The sequence below is a fragment of the Delphinapterus leucas genome, chromosome 2 (assembly GCF_059928025.1).
Source record: "Delphinapterus leucas isolate spDelLeu-1000000601 "Yukka" chromosome 2, BTC_Dleu_Yukka2, whole genome shotgun sequence".
NCBI classification, from domain to species: Eukaryota; Metazoa; Chordata; class Mammalia; order Artiodactyla; family Monodontidae; genus Delphinapterus; species Delphinapterus leucas.
The window spans coordinates 6,278,870-6,294,939 of NC_143130.1; positions in this window are offsets into that span (position 1 = coordinate 6,278,870).

Consider the following 16,070-nt stretch of genomic DNA (forward strand, 5'->3'; position numbering starts at 1 on the left):
TATTAGAGAGTATGTCTTTTCTCCATTGTATATTCTTGCCTCCTTTATCAAAGATAAGGTGACCATATGTGTGTGGGTTTATCTCTGGGCTTTCTATCCTGTTCCATTGATCTATATTTCTGGTTTTGTGCCAGTACCATACTATCTTGATTACTGTAGCATTGTAGTATAGTCTGAAGTCAGGGAGCCTGATTCCTCCAGCTCCGTTTTTCTTTCTCAAGACTGCTTTTGCTATTCGAGGTCTTTTGTGTTTCCATACAAATTGTGAAATTTTTTGTTCTATTTCTGTGAAAAATGCCATTGGTAGTTTAATAGGGATTGCACTGAATCTGTAGGTTGCTTTGGGTAGTATAGTCATTTTCACAATGTTGATTCTTCCAACCAAGATAATAGTATATCTCTCCATCTGTTAGTATCATCTTTAATTTCTTTCATCAGTGTCTTATAGTTTTCTGCATACAGGTCTCTGGTCCCTTGGGTAGGTTTGTTCCTAGGTATTTTATTCTTTTTATTGCAGTGGTAAGTGGGAGTGTTTCCTTAATTTGTCTTTCAGATTTTTCATCATTACTGTATAGGAAAGCAAGAGATTTCTGTGCATTAATTTTGTATCCTGCTACCTTACCAAATTCATTGATTAGCTCTAGTAGTTTTCGGTAGCATCTTTAGGATTCTGTATGTATAGTACCATGGCATCTGCAAACAGTGACAGCTTTACTTCTTCTTTTCTGATTTGGATTCCTTTCATTTCTTTTTCTTGTCTGATGGCTGTGGCTAAAACTTCCAAAACTATGTTGAATAATAGTGGTGAGAGTGGGCAGCCTTGTCTTGTTCCTGATCTTAGTGGAAATGGTTTCAGTTTTTCACCATTGAGAACGATGTTGGCTGTGGGTTTGTCATATATGGCCTTTATTATGTTGAGGTAAGTTCCCACTATGCCTACTTTCTGGTGGGTTTTTATCATAAATGGGTGTTGAATTTTGTCGAAAGCTTTCTCTGCATCTATTGAGATGATCATATGGTTTTTCTCCTTCAATTTGTTAGTATGGTGTATCACATTGATTGATTTGCATATATTGAAGAATCTTTGCATTCCTGGGATAAACACCACTCGCACATGGTGTATGATCCTTTTAATGTGCTGTTGGATTCTGTTTGCTAGTGTTTTGTTGAGGATTTTTGCATCTATGTTCATCAGTGATATTGGCCTGTAGTTTTCTTTCTTTGTGACATCTTTGTCTGGTTTTGATATCAGGGTGATGGTGGCTGCATAGAATGAGTTTGGGAGCGTTCCTCCCTCTGCTATATTTTGGAAGAGTTTGAAAAGGATAGGTGTTAGCCCTTCTCTAAATGTTTCATAGAATTTTTGTGTAGCCATCTGCTCCTGAGCTTTTGCTTGTTGGAAGATTTTAAATCACAGTTTCAATTTCAGTGCTTGTGATTGGTCTGTTTATATTTTCTATTTCTTCCTGGTTCAGTCTCGGAAGGTTGTGCTTTTCTAAGAATTTGTCCATTTCTTCCAGGTTGTCCATTTTATTGGCATAGAGTTGCTTGTAGTAATCTCTCATGATCCTTTGTATTTCAACAGTGTCAGTTGTTACTTCTCCTTTTTCATTTCTAATTCTATTGATTTCTGTCTTCTCCCTTTTTTTCCCGATGAGTCTGGCTAATGGTGTATCAATTTTGTTTATCTTCTCAAAGAACCAGCTTTTAGTTTTATTGATCTTTGCTATTGTTTCCTTTATTCCTTTTTCATTTATTTCTGATCTGATCTTTATGATTTCTTTCCTTCTGCTAACTTTGGGGGTTTTTAGGTCTTCTTCCTCTAATTGCTTTAGGTGTAAGCGTACATTGTTTATTTGAGATGTTTCTTGTTTCTTGAGGTAGGATTGTATTGCTATACACTTCCCTCTTCGAACTCCTTTGCTGCATCCCATAGGTTTTGGGTCGTTGTGTTTTCATTGTCATTTGTTTCCAGGTATTTTTTGATTTCCTCTTTGATTTCTTCAGTGATCTCTTGGTTATTTACTTTTGTATTGTTTAGCCTCCATGTGTTTGTATTTTTTACAGTTTCTTTTCCTGTAATTGTTATCTAGTCTTATAGTGTTGTGGTCGGATGAGATATTTGATATGATTTCAATTTTCTTAAATTTACCAAGGCTTGGTTTGTGATCCAAGGTATGATCTATCCTGCAGAATGTTCCATGAGCACTTGAGAAGAAAGTGTATTCTGCTGTTTTTGGATGGAATGTCCTATAAATATCAATTAGGTCCATCTTGTTTAATGTGTCATTTAAAGCTTGTGTTTCCTTATTTATTTTCATTTTGGATGGTCTGTCCATTGGTGAAAGTGAGGTGTCAAAGTCCCCTACTGTGACTGTGTTACTGTCAGTTTCCCCTTTTATGGCTGTTAGCGTTTGCCTTATGTATTGAGGTGCTCCTCTGTTGGGTGCATGAATATTTACAATTGTTATATCTCTTCTTGGATTGATGCCTTGATCATTATGTAGTGTCCTTCTTTGTCTCTTGTAATAGTCTTTATTTTAAGGTCTATTTTGTCTGATGTGAGAACTGCTATTCCATCTTCCTTTTGATTTCCATTTGCATGGAGTATCTTTTTCCATCCCCTCACTTTCAATCTGTATGTGTCCCTAGGTCTGAAGTGGGTCTCTTGGAGGCAGCATATTTATGGGTCTTGTGTTTTGTATCCATTCAGCCAGTCTGTGTCTTTTGGTTGGAGCATTTAATCCATTTACATTTAAGGTAATTATCGATAATGTATGTTCCTATTACCATTTTCTTAGTTTTTTAGGGTTTGTTATTGTAGGTCTTTTCCTTCTCTTCTGTTTCCTGCCTAGAGAAGTTCCTTTAGCATTTGTTGTAAAGCTGGTTTTGTGGTGCTGAATTCTCTTAGCTTTTGCTTGTCTGTAAAGGTTTTAATTTCTCCGTCGAATCTGAATGAGATCCTTGCTGTGTAGAGTAATCTTGGTTGTACGTTTTATCCCTTTCATCACTTTAAATATGTCCTGCCACTCCCTTCTGGCTTGCAGAGTTTCTGCTGAAAGATCAGCTACTAACATTATGGCTATTCCCTTGTATGTTATTTGTTGCTTTTTCCTTGCTGCTTTTAATATTTTTTCTTTGTATTTAATTTTTGATCATTTGATTAATAAGTGTCTTGGCATGTTTCTCCTTGGATTTATCCTGTATGGGACTCTCTGCACTTCCTGGACTTGATTGACTCTTTCCTCTCCCATATTAGGGAAGTTTTCAACTATAATGTCTTCAAATATTTTCTCAGACCCTTTCTTTTTCTCTTCTTCTTCCGGGACCCCTATAATTCGAATGTTGGTGTGTTTGAGGTTGTCCCAGAGGTCTCTGAGACTGTCCTCAATTCTTTTCATTTTTTTTTCTTTATTCTGCTCTGTGGTAGTTATTTCCACTCTTTTATCTTCCAGATCACTTATCCATTCTTCTGCCTCAGTTATTCTGCTCTTGGTTCCTTCTAGAGAATTTTTAATTTCATTATAGTGTTGTTCATCATGGTTTGTTTGCTCTTTAGTTCTTCTAGGTCCTTGTGAAACGTGTATTGTATTTTCTCCATTCTATTTCCAAAATTTTGGATCATCTGTACTATCATTACTCTGAATTCTTTTTCAGGTAGACTGCCTATTTCCTCTTCATTTGTTTGGTCTGGTGGGTTTTTACCTTGCTCCTTCATCTGCTTCATATTTCTTGTCTTCTCATTTTGCCTAACTTACTGTGTTTGGGATCTCCTTTTCACAGGCTGCCGGTTCGTAGTTCCCGCTGTTTTTGGTGTCTTCCCCCAGCGGGTAAGGTTGGTTCAGTGGGTTGTGTAGGCATCCTGGTGGGGGTACTGGTGCCTGTGTTCTGATGGATGAGGCTGGATCTTGTCTTTCTGGTGGGCAGGACCACATCCCGTGGTGTGTTTTGAGCTGTCTGTGAACTTATTATGAGTTTAGGCAGCCTGTCTGCTAATGGGTGGGGTTGTGTTCCTGTCTTGCTAGTTGTTTGCAGGGGATGTCCAGCACCTGGAGCTTGCTGGTCATTGAGTGGAGCTGGGTCTTAGCGTTGAGACGGAGATCTCTGGGAGAGCTTTCACTGATTGATATTACAAGGGCCTGGGAGGTCTCTGATGGACCAATGTCCTGAACTCAGCTCTCCCACCTCAGAGGCTCAGACCTGACACCTGGCCAGAGCACCAAGACCCCGGGTCATCCCGGAGAAGGTGGACTGAAACCAGGAGAAAGCTAGAGGATGGGAGACCTGTCAGAAGGCTTGTCTGATGAAATCAGGCAAAGGATGGTGACATTCTGTACACAGGCTCTACTCACAAAGGGGAAATGGGTGCCTCAGGACGCTAAGTGTGCACTTCCATGGCCGAGGAGCATGCCTAGGCCTTTTTCTTTTAAGGTAAAGTTCAAGGTAACAAACAAGTAGGGCTTGTAAATAGGTAACCAGTGTTAAAAAGAAAGGCAAATTAAAATATAGTCGACCTCTAATCTCTTAAATGTAATAGACTGCCTTTGCTGAGCTCTACACAGCCGTAGTGTTGTATGTGTGTATAATCTCTGTATGGTATGGAGAGCATTTTAATTTCAAAAGTCAGTTATTTGACAATGAAAAGTGATACACTGCTGAATTAGCAACACAGTGAATAACTCTTTGTGGAGCAAAAGAAGTGCAGCAGTACAAACGCTGTAACTATCCCATGTGTATGAAATTCAAAAATAGGCAAAACTACTACTCAGCATAGGAATTTTAAGATTCATTTTGTTGTTGCGTTTATCAGTTGTTCATTCACTTTTATTGCTGAGTGGTGTTTTGTTGGGTGATCACATTTCAGTCTGTTTATTCATTCACCTGTTCTTGGGCATTTGGGCTACTTTCAGCTCTTGCCTATGACAAGTATAGCTGCTGTGGACATTTGTGTATAAGTCTTCATGTAGACATATATTTTTTATTCTCTTGAGTAAAAACCTAACAGTAGAATAGTTGGATTCTATGATAGGTAAATGTGTCAATTTTTAAAAAACTGTCGAACTGTTTTCTACGGTGGTTGTACCATATTGTATTCCCATCAGCAGCAAAATAAAGTTCCACCTGTTCTACATTCTTAGCAACACTTGATATGGTTAGTTTTCCATTTTTTAGTCATCCTAATGAGTTTATAATATATCTCATTATGGTTTTAATTTGAATATCCTTGATGCCTAATGATGCTGAGCATGTTTTTAAATTATAGAATATCCAAAGTAATCTAAAGTGACAGAAATCAAATCATTCGTTGCCTGGGGTAACAATGGTGAGATAGAGGAAGGATTGGATTGCAGAAGGGACAAGAGTAGCTTCTAGGAATGACAGAAATGTTTATAATCTTTATTGTGGTGATGGTTTTACTGGTATAGATACATGTAGAAACTGATCTAATTGTACACTTTAAATGTGTATAGTGTACTTCAATTTTATCTTAATGTTTAAAACATTTTTTTAAAGTACAGGCAAAATTAGTCTATGATGATAGGCATCAGAACAATGGTTATCTAGGGGTAAGAGGGAAGGAAGCATAAGTGAACTTTCTGGGGTGATAGACATGTGCTATTTCTCGATTGGGGTGTTGATTAGTCAGGTGTTTGTATTTGTCAAAACTCACCAAATTGTATGTTTAAGATCTATGTAGCTCACTATATATAAATTTTCCTTCAATTGTTTTAATACATTGTTTGAAATTTTACTCCACAGTGTCCCTATAATATTTCAACTGTTTTTGCAAGGTTGTGATCTTTTTTCTGACCAAACAATTAAGTTTTGTGTTCAATGTTTTATTTCTTACCAAGGGTAAATATTTGTGTTTATATCAAAGAAGATCAACAAACTGGCAAATTAGTAGCAGAAGCTGCAGCGTACAAAGAACAGTCTGACTGAATGACAGACACTGTTACTGCCTCACCAGAGAACTAATTCATTGACCTTAGAAGTCACTTGGAAAACACAGAAATTTCAGTTTCATAAGCAAGGTCAAGGAGTTACTGAAACATTGCAAAATCATTGCAAAATTGTGACAGTCATCATTTTCTTAAAAATTTTATCGAAGTGCAGTTGATTTATAATGTGTTCATTTCTGCTGTATAGCAAAGTGACTCAGTTATATATATATATATATTCTTTTTCATATTCTTTTCCATTATGACTTATCACAGGATATTGAATATCGTTCCCTGTGCTATACAGAAGGGCACTGTTGTTTATCCATCCTATATATTCTAATTTGCATCTGCTAATCCCAAACTCCCAGTCCATCCCTCTCCCACCCCCCTCCCCCTTGGCAACCACAGTCTGTTCTCTATGTCTGTGAGTCTGTTTCTGCTTTGTAGATGTGTTCATTTGTGTCATATTTTAGATTCTACATATAAGTGATATATGGTATTTGTCTTTCTCTTGCTGACTTACTTCACTAAGTATGATAAGCTCTAGGTCCATCCATGGTGCTGCAAATGGCACTATTTCATTCTTTTTATGGTTGAGTAGTATTTCATTGTAGATATATACCACATCTTCTTTAGCCATTCATCTGTTGATGGACATTTAGGTTGTTACCATGTCTTGGCTATCGTGAATAGTGCTGCTATCAACATGGGGCGCATGTATCTTTTCGAATTATAGATTTGTCTGGTTATAGGCCTAGGAGTGGGAAGCAGGAGGCAGTCATCATTTTCTGTGTTCATGTTTGATGCCACTCTACTGAATGCTAGGGCTTTTTTTTTTGGAGGGATTCTTCCTTAAGTAAGAGCCCAGTATTTGTGGCTACAGACTCAGAGGTTGCCCCCCACCATGATCTTTGCCTCTTGGTGTTCCCACTTTTGTGTAATCCCTTCCCCTTGAGTGTGGGCAGGATCTATGACTCTCTTCTCACCAACAGAATATGGCAAAGGGTTGGATAGCACTCTCATGATTATGTTACATTACATAAGATTCCGTCTTTTTAGCAGGCTCATTCCAAAAACCCTCCCTTCCTAGCTGCATGTGAAGAACTTAAGGAGCCATGTTTGAGATTCCACTTGGCAAAGAGTCGTGGGTGGCCTCTGGATGCTGAGGGCAGCTTCCAGCTGACAGCCAATAGAAGCAGGGTCCTCAGTCCTACAACCAAAAGGAAATGAATTCTGCCAGTGACCTGAGTGAACTTGGAAGAGGGCTCTTCCTTGGTCAAGCCTCTGGGTGAGGATGCATCTCCTCCAACATCTTAATTACAACTATTTGAGACCTTAGGCAGTGGACCTAGCTAAGCCATGCCCAGACATCTGCCCCACAGAAACTCTAAGATGACAAGTGTGAGTTGTTTTAAGCCACTGCCTTTGTGGTAATATGCTATAAAGCAATAATAATCTAATACAGTGTTTTCTCTTGAATGTGCTAATTAAAGCTCTTCCAATACCTTCCCTGTTCCCTTGACTTTCCAATTTATTGCTGGAGCTTCAGTTCAGGTCATAGAACTGCGCCTGTGGCAAGTGTGCTGATGTTGGCACAGAATATTCTGCTACAGCTTGAGCATCTAACAAGACCAGACATATCTCTTCAGTTCCTCTGAAGAGGTGAAATGATGGCTCCGTCTCAGGCCAGGAAAAGAATTTCCCTCCTGTACGTAATAAAGGCCAGGCTTGTACATTCGACTAAATGATGTTAGGAAGTAACCCCAGGCTAAATAAACTTAGTAAAATAAATATGTAATATGGGAGAGAAATCAGGGAATAATTTTGGCAGTTTAAAATTTTGAGTTGTGCATAGTTGCCTTCTTCCTCATTTAAATGACTTTGAAAGCAATTTCTGAAAGCGATCTGTCAAAATTATCACCAAAAGAATTTGCATTATCACGTGGCTCACGTTTCAGAACTGCTCGTTTTGAGAGGTCAAAGGAGAAAAGCTACAGAGGAATTTTTATTTTCAATTTTATTTGTTTTACTTAATTTTTTAAAGTTCAATACCATAAAAGAACTTTATTACCTGAATGTCCTTTTCTCCTCTTTAATTTAATGCAAAATAATGTTATCTTAGTTTTACTGAACTGGTTCTACATTCTTGTTGAAGTTCTTCAAATCCTGAATATTTTTCAGTTCATTTTTAAAGCATTTAATTAGAGACATAACACTTTATTTCTACAGATGTTTGATTTGCCTCTCTACAACACTTCCAAAATCAGTGTTGAGTCTAGACTTGTTAGTTAATGTATATAATTAAACAATATAACTGCCAGTTTGTTTTACTATATATGCCACTCTAGACATCACATTAGAATAACCAGAGCCAAAGGTTGAATTCTGCCATCTTTAGGTGTTGGTTTAATAAATCAGTCAGTAGGTATCAAGTTCTTATACAGTACAACACTATGACACAAATGTATATGTGTGTTACTAACTATATGGAACAAAGTTTTTAGTCTTAAACCTTATTTAGATTTGATAAAGCAAATACAGAAGACTACCTGGGATAATGTAAGTGAATAAAAGAAATTCATTGAGTCCATGCTTTGTTTATATATTACATGGAGACCTTGGAATTGAATCAAACTGTGTCATTGACTCAAACAATAATTTTTCAACTAAAGGTGTAGTCAATACATTTAACGTAAGGTCAAGAGCTAAATGTCTTTCTGCATAAGTGCAGAAAATGATAACCAGGAAGCCTGAATAAATTAAGTGTCTCCAAGTGTCTTCCTTGTAACCAGAGAGTAGTAAGGACTCTGGGGCATTTAAGTACAGAGTACACAGTGAGTATACTGTTTCTTAAAGTAGTGATCTGCAGAACATCGTTCAGGAATAATAGATTCATGGTCAAACAAGTTAGGGGCATGATGCTTGGTGATGTCTCTTGGTGGTTCACAATACATATACCCTGGCATTTTAAAGCTTTTGGGAAGTCCTGTAATAGATGAACCTCTGTAATTTCAACACAGTATTTTCAAAGCATATTGAATATAGAACACTTTCGAAGGCACATTTACTAACATGCTTAAGAACAGTTTTCTGCAGAGCAGTGTCTCATGAGACATGTATGGTCAAAACTAGAGTGTGGATGGAACACTGAACAACGTTTAGGTCCACAATGATGTAAAGCTAAAACTAGCTTGTCCCTAAATTATTATAACATGAGAAAAAAGAGAAAGAAGAATACAAAAAATGGTGATAAGAATTCAAACAATGAAAACTAAAACTGAAAATCTAATACCAGGGTCTGCTGGGAATTGGTAATTGTACAGTCAGTGGTAACACTATGCTTCATATTTTTCCACCATTTTCCCAACATTCAGATACTTAGAGACTCTTACAATTTTACCTTTCTACCTTTCAACCTGCAGGTGTTGTATTGCATAGTAGCTTCTGGATTATTTCTCCATACTTACCCTCACTCCCATCTGCCAACTTTTCCCATCCTTGCAGAAGAATTTCATGATTTAGCAGGAAGTGAAGCTGAATCCAGCCTCTGTACCCCGACACCAAATTAAATCTTGGAGACAGAATTTGGGGTAAAGTAGAAAAGAATAGCTTTATTGCTTTGCCAGGCAAAGGGGGCCACAGCAGGCTAATGTCCTCAAAACTGTGTCCCAACCTGGAGTGGATAGTAAGGAGTTTTATAGTAATGGTTCAAAGAAGGCATGATCAGCTCATGGACATTCTTCTGACTGGTTGGTGGGGAGGTAAGTGGGAGTCGGCATCATCAACCTTCTGGTTCCAACCGGTCTGGGGCCTCCGTGCTTGTGGGCAGCACACAGTTAACTTCTCCCACCTGGAGGGGGTTTCAGTATCTGCCGAACAGCCCAGAGATATTGTGATGTGTATCCCTTGAGGGGGAACCAGGACCCTGCCCCAAGGCTGCACTGTAGTTTCTTTTGACTGTTCCTCCCTTGTCTCTGCATCCCCTCCCTTCCCTAATTAGCAACTGTTTGAACCTGCTCCTTGGAGCTCATGGCAAGTCAGAGGCTGAACGAAGCTTATTTCCTATAATCAAGCAGTGGGGGGCACAGAAAGGCTTTTGTGCCCAGGAGCCCCACAGGATCCTGTTCCATTTCAGAAGAAAATGTCTTGGTAGTTAAATTCATATTCATATTGTATAGCCAAAGCAACATTCTGAAGGCAGCTGAAGGAAGAATTTAGTACAACTGAATACTAGAAGTTAAAGTTTCATGTATCCTATCAGAGTCCCTAAGAACCAGGGAGCTGGACAATGCTGGTTCTGTTGAACAGAAGTAAAATCAGGCTGGAAACTAGAGAACTGACCAAAACCTGTACGTCTCAACCTGTTCTACAATCATAGATCTAAGGAGGAATTAAAGTACCAAACATTCGAGCAAAGAACAAGATGAAAGGCAATTCACCCATAAGATTTGTCCAAAAATACTGAGTCGGGAAAGATTCCTTCATTTGAGCATGAGTAGGAGGTGAAGCAACATTGGGGAAAAAGGAAACTGTGAATTATAGACTGCAGAACAGGAGGGAGGGAAGAATATCCATGTGCCTTTGAGACTAACCCACTATGTGATCCACAAGAAATTTCTGTATCGAAGTGTAAAACTGTTAGTGAACCCCCATAGAATGCAGGAAGCTATATCCATTAAGAAAGAGGAATGGGGTGTCAGAATAGTCTGGGAATAAAACATAATAAGATGGGGGAAAAGGGGGCTAAAATAAAACAAAAAGAAGTGAATACAGGAATACTTGAAATAAAGTAGAAGACAAAACGCAGGGTGCAGAAAATTAACTGTAATGAAGAGAACAGTTATTATAAGTGCAATGGGGAAAAACAGTGAGTATAATGGGGAAAATGCAGTAGATATGAAAGACAGACTCAAGCAAGCCACTAAACAAGGACAGGAGGGGGTGGAGGAGAAAAAGCTGCTTCCCCTTCCTGCTCTTGTCCCCCATGCAAGAGCACGACTCACAGAATGCTGCTACCTTTTGCTTGTCAATCATCCCTTTTTCTCAAATGGAAGGGACCCAGCTGCCCACAGGAGGCCAATGTTCTGCTGTCTCATCCAAACCATAAGATTTAAAGAGTTAGGCTCTCCCCTTGATGGGAAGCTTGGGGAAGGGGATAGTAAATTCATCTCATGGTGGTGTTATAATCCAGCGCCATGGGTAGGGAACACTGAGAAATACATAACGATTTGAATGTAGGGACTAAAATCACAATATAGAGAGGCCAAATTGGGCTAGAGAATACAGCTTCATTTTTGGGCTTTAGTTAAGGACATGACCTTGGAAGTTTAGGATGATAAAAAATAAAGAGAGCTCCCCATCTAGCATAACAAACTGGCATTATTTTCAGGAAAATGACAAGTTACATGGAAAAATTGAAATTGTATTTTATTAGAATAAAATACACACGGATATCTGTATACTGTGGGAAGATCTTTTTTAAGCATAACACCAAAATAGCAATAAAATATTAATTTATAAATATTAATATATTTGACCATAGAAAGCTTAAACTGATGTATATGTGAAATTAAAATAAACATATTTTATATATTTGCAATATAGATGACCAAGAGTGTCTTTAGTATACAATGTGCTCTCATGAATCAGTCAGATAAAAAGACATAAATAGAAAAATGGACAAATATCAATGCATGAATACACAATTTACTGAAATAGAAATGCAAGTGACCACTATATACACTGCTTAGCATCATAAATAATCAGAGAAATTTTAATTAGGAGAAGAGTGGAATTTTTTCCATTTGTACTAGCAAGGATAAAAAGAATGATAATACCCACTGTTGGCAAGAGTGTGAAGAAATAACCATTCTCATACATTGTATGAACACAGCATTCAAGGCTTTCACAGTCATTATCGTACTTAATTTGTGTGGAAGAGAATTTTTATCTCTCTTTAATTAGTGCAATTACATTACTATAACTAAGTTACAGAGCTAGTTCTGTACCAAATTCTTAACATATCTAAATATTTATAAAAATTTGTTAGAGAAAAGTGCTATTGAAGTTTTAACCAGTTTTCTTTAAATAGCAGTCCTAAGTATCTGGTTAAGGAAGATATTTTCTCTCAAGTACGTATGCTTCCCATCAAACATGAAATAAGTTAACTAACATTTGTCCTGCATGCTATATTTCTTCCAAAATTACTGTGGAATTCGGGGTTTCCTTCTGTTTCTATTAGTAAAGCCATTTGCCAGGGAAAAAAAGTGCTTGTCATAGCAGGGGCTCGAAAACATTGGAGGCTAGGTGGAAGGATGGATGGGTGAATAGATGGATGGACAGATGGAAGGATGAATGGATGGATGATTGATAGGTAGATAGGAGGATGGGTGAGTTGTTAGATGATGAATAGGTGATAGAATGAATAGATGAATAGACGGAAGGACGGATGGATAAACGAATGAATGAACCAAACATGTTTCTTAAAAACCGCTATGTTTATAGCCTCTCTCAAAGTCATGATCTTCTAATCGTGTCATCATAATCATTAAGCCATAGATAATTGGAAAATTCTTATCAAAAAAAAAGCAGTAAGAAAAGGCAGAAGCAAACCATTAGTGTCAATTTTATTATGAAAACAATTTTAACAGTTCTGTTTTCTAAAACTAAATGAAAAATATATTCTGGAAAGAAAAATTAGTAACAGCTATGCTTTGCATTCAACACTAAAAAGTCTTTTGTGATCAAAGTAGTACAAATATTTTTTAAACATAAAGGCTTTAAAATTATTTAAGTAGGGTTCCAAATAGATTTACATAAATCTCTAAATCGATTTACATCTCAATTCATAATGTATGTAAACATACTATGACAGGTTTCAAATATTTTGAGGAATGTTTCATATAATAAAGGAATTTAAAGTTTACATTAGAAGAAATCTTCAATACTTTCTAAAAGAGACCATAAAAGTAACACAGGCATCTTTTTGATCCTCATGAGTATACTTCATTTGTCCTTGAAAAAAATATATCCAATGTACCTTTCAGAATGATTTATTAGGTGTTATCGTTACAGTGTTCAATATTGTTCAATACTGAACTACTATACTGATTACCACTCTCCATTCTGCTTTAGTTCTATCATGTGCTTTTATTTACTTCCTGAGGCAAAAACATTTTAATTGGTTTAGAGGAGTTTGAACTCTCTTTTATCAACAACAGATTTCATCAAAATGGAACTAACCCAAGAGCAGTAGTCCCAGGGCAAAAACAAAAACAAAAACATGATCCAGTTTAAGTTTTAAGATGTATAAACCAAAGTTTTAAAAAAAGAAAAATAAAGCCTCTTTGTAATCTAAGAACTTTTTTCATGATATAAATATATATATACACGCACACACATAAACACACATACATATTTATATACATACACACATACACATTCACATATATGTGTGTATGCATATATACAGACATATATATACATATAACACATATATGTATATATATGTATATCTATAAACACACACATATATATACGTACACACATACTTAAGTATATATATCTATACACACAGATATGTATAGCACTCAGATATAATTTTACAGAAAAGTTAAGTATCAAATATATTATTAGACTGTCTATAGAAGTCTTTAACATGACAAACAGTGGTTTATACTTCTAACTTAGGGAAAGTAGATGAAACGAGCTGGTGCTTCTCCTGTTTTGTTAATAAGCTGCTTGCCAAACTATCCACACGTTAAATTTATGGAACACTGCAGTCAGTTTTGAGATAATTTACAGTTATAGTAAATCCTGTAACTGCCTGAACTTAGGCAAATGCTGCATTATTTTAATAGGTCTATATTTCTTTAAGTATTCATTTTACAGTTCTCCATTATTTATGAACAATAGCACAAGAAATAATTTGCTTGTTGCACAGAAATTGTATTTATTTAATAGACTTTAATTCCATATAGATGTCACTACTTCAAAACGAGAAGCTAAATTGTGATTTGCACTGAGCAAATCATTAATTCTAATACACATACATAACAAATACTACAAGTACCAATCACAGTAATAGACCCCCGCTGTTGGTTGTCACTTCTTTTAAATTTTATTTTATTGTGATAAGAACACTTAACATGGGAGCTACCTTTTTAACAAATTTAAGTGTACAATTTAGTATTATCAAAAAAAATACTAAATATAACAAGTACTGGTGAAGATGTGGAGATATTGGGACCCTTGTACACTGCTGGTGGGAATATAAAATGATGGAAAACAGTATGGGGATTCCTCAAAAAATTAAAAATAGAATTACCAGATGATCAAGCAATCCCACTGCTGGGTATTTATCCAAAAGAAATGAATTCAGGATCTCAAAGAAATATCAGTATTCCTGTGGTCATATGGTCATTACAGCACTGTTCACATTAGCCAAGATGTGGAAAAAATCTGAATGTACACCAGTGGATGCTTGGCTATCACTTTTGCCAAACAAGATGACAAGAATCATAAACCACTAAACACAGAAGGACCAACGGAAATAAATTCAAGTTCTTCCAACATTCCCATTGCAAATAGACACAGCCTATCCTTGCACTGAATTTTAGCAAAGTTGTTCATATATAAATCCACAGGCACTCTGCACATAGAAAAGGTAAAACAGGTTGTTTAAAGTCGATGGTAGCTTCTGTCCTTTCAGTGAATTTTCTGTCTATGCCCAGTGAGAGTCTTCCTTAGAGTTAAACTGTGCACTAATTTTTATTGCTCTGTCCAGTATGGATTTCTTTCTTTTTAATTTCTTTCTATGTCAAGCTGAGCAAAAGCCCTTGAGAGCCACAGACACTGACCTTAGTGTTTCCCCCTGCAAAGTTAAAGGCTTTTCCAGTACAGAAATTTCATTCTAAAGACTGAAGTCATCTCTTATTACCTAGTCGTGAAATAACAATGACTTCAGTGAGTTGGTGAAAGAAATTACTCTCCTCTAAAATGCAAATTTGTGGAATAGGTAGAAATGTAGGGTCATCTCTGTAATGTAATATAAAGGGTACAGAAAATTGATTTCTTTCACTCACAATAATTCCAGGACATGCACATATTCTTCCAATACACTGAATATGCACATGTGTCTAGATGCTTCATTACTTTGAATCAACAGATATTCTTTGTTAAAAGCAAATGAAAAAACATCTGTGAAAGTACACTTTCAGTAGATAAATGAATCAAGTATTTACGGAGTGCCTGGGGATAATGAAAGATACAGACAAAATGTAAGACACCGTTCCTGCTCTTAAGTAGCAGCTAAAAATTTGGTTAGAAGAAAACAAGATGAACCCATGAAACAACATCAAACAAAAAATGTCATATTGCTTGAAATTTTCATGATCCCAACTGGGGGTCAGCAGACTACCTGCAAAAGGGCAGATAGTAACTATGTTAGGCTTAGGGGAGAACATAAGGTCTCTGACAAGATTACTCAACTCTGCTGTTGTAGCAGGAAAGCAGCCAGAGACAATCCTAAATGATGAATGTGTCTGTGTTTCAATAAAACTTTATTTATAAACACATGTGGTGGGCTGAAATTGGCACATCAAGGTAGTTTACTGACCCTAGATCTATTCAGTAAATGTGTTTACATTATGCTAATGATGTCTTGGGAAGAACAAGATTTTTTTCTCTTTTAAAATTTTATTTTTTATTGAAATATATTTGACATATAATATCGTGTAGCTTTAAGGTATACATTATGTTAATTTGATACTTTATATAATATAATTACCATTGTAGCAATAATTAGCACCTCTAGCACATTACATAATTATCCTTTCTTTCAAGTGGTTGGAATCATTATGTTCTAGTCTCTTGTTTGATGATTATAATGTTATATAGTTGTCTATATTCTAGTGCTTATTTACTGCTTATTGCAAGGTTGTACCCTTAAACGACATCTGTCCTATCCTCTATTCCCCATCCCCTGGTAACCACCATTTTACTTTCTGTTTTTATGAGTTTGGCTTTTTTATGTTAAGGGGTATCATACAGTATTTGTCTTTCTCTGTCTGACATATATCACTTAGCATAAAATGCTCAAGATCCATACTTGTTGATGCAAATGGC